Genomic DNA, 5,783 nt, shown 5'->3' on the forward strand with positions numbered 1-5,783 from the left:
AGCTGCAGAGAAGAACCTTGCTCTTAAAGAGGGCCTCTATCTCTCGGCCATGTATTCAGACTGTGAAGTTCCATACCCACCAGCATGCTTGCCTGCCCCTTGTGGGCCTCTGTGTAGAAAGACCATCATTCCATGTGGGTTTGCAGAAGTGGAGAGTCAAAATTGATAGTTTCAGACTGCAGCCTTGCAGGGCCGGCTCTAGGTTTTTTGCTGCCTCAAGCAAAAAAATTGCCACCCCAAGCTCTAAGAGCGCAACTGCCCAAGCAAAAAAAAAAAAAAAAAGATGGCCAGAATGCCGCCCCTGGAATTGTTCCGCCCCAAGCACGTGCTTGCTTTGCTGGTGCCTAGAGCCACTTCTGCAGCCTTGATGTGTTACCCAGGATTCTTTCAACTGAAAGCTCTTGGTAACTTTTACTCTGTGCGAGGAGGTGTCAGGAAATAAGTCAGGGGAGACACAGTCGTCCGACCGATAGATGGCTGGCACAAACAGGACAACACAAGAGTGCTTTCACTTAAAGCTACACTTTACTTAGTCTCAAGCATTTATTCACACGTCCACAACAGGTTAGTAAAACACCCCCAACCCTCGATAATTACCAAAGCTGAGTGTGGCTCTCGAGTGGCACAGCGGCAGCCTGTCCGCCAGTGGGGAACACAAGATGCATCCAGAGGAAGAGTCCAGTCCTGAAGAGTCCCACTACCTCAAACTTTCCCCCCTTATTTATTTCCCCCCTTATTTACATTTAGTAAAAGAATGACATGTCCCTTAAAGAAAACTTGTTAAGCAAGCAGTTCCAATTATTGATTAACCAGGTGTGGATTTTTCCAGAGTTTGCAGCCTTGAGGCCCCAATAGACATTCCTGAGGCACATCCTGCTCTTCTAAAATGTATGTATCAGCAACTTCAACACAATTCTTATCAGGAAGGACACAGGGTCAAGCTGCCCTTTCTGTGGCACCCAAAACCCCCTCCCCTCCTTCCTTGGTCAAGCTGAGTTTGCTACATGGCCACTTTATAGCCTGCAGACTTGGCTGCTTTTAGCAATAAGCCATAGTGGTTTCAGACACTTTACTGCTTTGCTGACATCTCCCCATACAGATGGCTCTCAGTGGTGGTTCTTCAATAAAAGTGTCAAATGACTTTCCAGGGAAGGGCAGCTAGCTGGGGTGCAACGAAACAGGCTGAAGCTAAGAAAATCCAAATGAATGCAGTCAGAGACAATACTTCAACACAGGTAAGAAACAGACTTCACAATCTGATACAGTCATATCCGATTCCACCACAGTTACATTAAGAAAGAATTGAGTCTTACATTTCAAACCAAAATATGGCATATCAGATCTAGAAGTTGGCAAACATACCAAATGGATCATGGGTTCAGGCCAGGTCTACACTACAATTTTTTGCCAGCATAGCTATGTCATCCAGGTGTGTGATGATGTGTGATCTGTGACTATCGTAGCTATGCTGGCAAAAGCCTTTAGTGTACAGTTATACTGGAAAAACTGCAGTTTTACCAATACAGATTATTTTGCTTGGGGCGGGGCATATGAGCTGGAATAAGCTGTCCCAGCAAAAACAGAGCTTTGCCAGTATAAACTATGCCTACAGTAGGAACGCTTTGCCAGTATAGTAAACAAGTATTCCTATACCGTCAAAGCGCTCCTAGTATAGAGCAGGGTTTAATTTCCAAACACTTTCACCTGAAGCTGAATGTGCTCCCAGCCTTTGAGTTTTTGCCAAACTTTGTAAAATTCATTAGGCCAGATTCTTTGTACAAATATACAGACCTTTTCCATTCAATTCAATGGAAACCACCCACATGCACCGAAGGAGAGAAGTTTGCCAAGAATTTTGCAAACAATCATAAAAAGAAAAGGACCACCCATGAAAGAGATGATGGATGGTCCACTGGTTAGGGCACTAGTCTGGGCCTCAGGAGACAATTCAGTTCCCTCCTCTGCCACAGACTTCCTGTGTTACCTTAGATAAATAACCAACAGGCAGATTTTCAAAGTTATTTAGGCACTCAAACATGAAAACAGGCACCACGTGGGGTTTTCATAAGCACTTAACTCCTATTGATTTTGACTGGAGTTAGGTGCCTTACCTGCTTATGTGCTTCTGAAATTCCCACTAGATTCCTGTCTGCAACATTAGGAGCCTTCTAAATATCTGCTCCTTCATCTTGCGGTGCCTCAGTTCCCCATCTGTAAAATTAGAACAACAGTATTTCCCTACCTCACAAGGGCGTTGTTAGTATATATATAATTGAAAACTGTGAGTAGTTTAGGGAGATTGACAGAGCTGCTTGGAAAAGAGAAATACCTTTTAGCAGAAATTCCATGGAAAATGCCATCCCTTTTGGTGGTTTCCAAATGTTCTAACCATCCCTAGGCAATAAGATGGAGCTTGGTATGGGATGTAGCAGCTCAGAGAGAATATATCATTTTTTACTTACTACTGTACTTGTCACAATAAGGCACTGGAATTAGTATCACAGAAACCAAAATCTTCAGTTTTTAAAATGAGTCAAAAATATTAGCATGAATCATCCAACATGTCCATGAAGACATAAAGGTTTAGTCTCTCCTAGATGCACAGCTGATTCCTGTTAATATTAATGGGGCATTGTGCACTGTAGTGGTGCTGTGGTCGTCCCTCCCCTTCTGGGTTGGAGGGAGGCCACACTGCCTCCCTACATAGCTGGGATCACTGCCTAGTCTTGGGAGAATTAGCAGCCTAGGAATTAGTGTCCCGACTGCCCTAATGGGCAAAACTCCAAACACTCTATAGGCTCTGGTTCTTAGGCAGGAACAGAGCCACCAAGGAGCCCACAGACTCTGGCCCTCAGGCAGGGGCAGAGCAGTGAGTAGTCTAGCATCCGAGTTTTAGAGGACGATAGGCTAATACCAGACACCTGGCCCACAGTGAGGAAGCTGCAGCCCCAGCGGTGGGGTGGGATGGAGTAGGAGGACCCAGGCCCACCCGACTCCACCAGGTCCCAGCCCAGGGCCCTAACACTGGTGGAGTGTTCTGCTACGGGGTCAGCATGGGATCCAGCCACAACACGCTGACCATGTTTCAGGCTGCAATACAGCCAGACTGGAGTCGGCTGTCCCTGGGCCACGTCCTCCCCTCCCCTTGAGGTGTACCTGGATCAGTGGGTGTCCTCCGTCTCCTCAGGGGAGGTGGCCAGCAACAGTCTCAGCAGCTCCCCTGCAGACACAGGCTCCTTTGGGAGAAGGCATCTCTTGGTTTGGCAGCAAAGTCAGCAGCCTGGAGTGAGCAGGATGCATCTGTTTCCCTCCCTCCTGCAACTGTGCTGGAGGCTCCGCCTTTTATACTTCCTGTCCCACCTTTCCACTTGCTGCAAGAGGGCAATGCGGGTCTGGCTCCGCCCACCTGGGCACAGAGGGTGGTTCCTACCCTTCCGGGTTGGACAAAGGTCACACCCCCTCACTACATGCACACTGAAGAGATAGAACAGACTCCTTAATATACTAAAAAGTGTCTTTCAACATTAATGAGAAAGAAACACACTTGTATATGCTACATGTAAGCTGCTTTGGGGATGGGATTACATGGACCCTGAAATAAGTCCACAGAAATAGTAAATCAAATCACTGACATTATTATTGCTGCACAAGCCTTTCCTTACACGTACCTTTAAAATGGAGACACTGAACAAATTAGTCCCGGTGAAAAGCTGTATTGATTAACAGAGCTGGTAAACTAGTAAACCAACAGGTTGATTGTTTACTTCTGTCCCCATTTAGTTTCCATTTGCACTTACTCATCATGGTGTATATGTACTATGGGCCTGATCCAGAGCCCACTTAAGTAGGTAGAAAGATTTCCTTTGACTTCAGTAGGCTTTGGATCAGGCCCTATGCAAAGAACTGTGGATCAAGGACTGGTTTATTTCATTTCTCTTCTTTTCCCCTGTCCCTTTCAGAGGAGGCGGTTGGAGTGGGGAGGGAAACAGACTCACTCAAGACCCCTGTGTGAATTGTCAGACTACATCTTCTGACCTTTGCTTTATTAGTTGAATTTCAGCACAATTAATTTAGTGACTGAAAAACTTTTCAGATTGCTTTAATGAATGTGCCATTCAGTTAATGTTAACTTTTAGTGTATTGTATTTATTATGAAGCATGTACCTTAGAGTGTTTCTCGAGTGAAAAACCAAAGAAAGTTAATCAAATCATATCAACACATTGCCAGACAGCTTCAGTGACATGGCCATTTCATGCCAAGACCAAGTTTATTAAGGTGGATCATTTAACCTAGCTCCTGCTGGCTTAAATATGATAGCAGCTCTATTCAAAGAGGAAAGAACAAACCATATTGGAATATATAGGCAACTTTTAAACCTTACAGTCCTTAAGCCCTACCACCCTTACTCATGCAAGTGGTCCCATTGAAATGAACATATTATTCACACCAGTATAGCTCTGCAGGGTAGGAGCTTTAGTACGATGTAGGTCTGAGCCTTGAAACAAAATGAGTGCCCAACATTATCAGGAAATAAATGAAAGCACTTCAAGAAACATCTACACAAAACTTAAAATAACTCTTATGTTCTCTTTCCAACATTCTTCTATATTTTATTTTAAATGTATCTCTTATTTTTATTTGTTTCGTGTTTCCCCAGTTCCAACAAAACACCAAATAATATTTTTAAAAGAAGATATTAACAAAACCTACACTAATCAATTTAACTGAGCTTTGCATGAAAATGTTTTATAGTACTTTTATTTCCCTTCAGTCAACAGTACTGCCAAAGTTGAGAAGACAAACAAAGGGCTTTTCTGTGACTCTCCTTTATTGGTATTTCTAGATCTGCTCAAAAATGGAAATAATTTTCTGTGAAAAATATTGTTTTTTTTCTTTGTTTTTGACATTTTAAACATTTTTCAAACAGCTATAAAAGTGATCAAAAACAGAAAACTAATTTAGTGAAAAAATTGACTTTTCTCTCCGCTTTTTCTTAAAAATTCCAGAGCTTGTCAGAAAAAACTTGCAGTTTTGATAAAACTCAAATTTGCACTTGGCCCTTGTACAGCCATTCAGAATGTACAAGAAACCTCTTGCTGAGTTTATTTGACATATAAATAAGCTTCTGGTACTTTAAATTTCAAGGTCTGACCACAGTACTATAACACAGTCTTCCTCTCTATGATCTGGATGAGAAAGTTTGGTTAATAACATACAGAGTGCAGGGACAAGTGGCATTTGTGTCTCATGGCAAATTCATATTTTATTTAGACTTTGACATTTTGATCTTTATCGATTGAGGTATTTACATAACTTACAGTTTGCTATAGTATATTCATATGTTGTGTGCATTATAGCCAATTACTAAATATAGAAATTGATCAGTTAAACCACTGTATATAATAAATAATAATAATAATATAGTCTAGATTAAGCTTTATTATCTCCAGCAGAAGAATGGTACTTTTGCGTCCAAGGTCTTTTGCTTACACAATGTACACTGTTTTATGGAGTATCATATGTGTAACTGCTGCCATTGCCACCTTGTGACTGGAGTTCTTTTCTTATTTTCTTTTTGCAAATTTTGATTTGCTGACCAATTCTCCTGTATTTATAAGGTTTTCTGTCACGACAGTGACACCTGCTGTTGAGAGCAAAGTTTAAAAAATTCAAAGAAAAAAAGACAATCATTTCCAAGGCAAAGATTGCTTACAGGCCTCTGACATCTGGGAGTTGTATCTTCTCCTTTGGGAGGTGAGCTAGAAAGAAAAGAAAAAAAAGA

At 42.2% G+C, this 5,783-nt stretch overlaps 1 long non-coding RNA gene across 1 annotated transcript; it reads right to left on the reverse strand.

The window, feature by feature from the left end:
- Positions 1–479: 479 nt before the first annotated feature.
- Positions 480–3,497, reverse strand: LOC141983812 (uncharacterized). The gene is made up of 3 exons (XR_012638521.1): positions 3,157–3,497; positions 2,112–2,211; positions 480–1,188 (listed from the first exon to the last, which is right to left on the reverse strand). It is a non-coding gene; the product is annotated as an uncharacterized LOC141983812 (long non-coding RNA).
- Positions 3,498–5,783: the final 2,286 nt, after the last annotated feature.

Source organism: Natator depressus, chromosome 3 (assembly GCF_965152275.1).
Source record: "Natator depressus isolate rNatDep1 chromosome 3, rNatDep2.hap1, whole genome shotgun sequence".
NCBI lineage: Eukaryota > Metazoa > Chordata > Testudines > Cheloniidae > Natator > Natator depressus.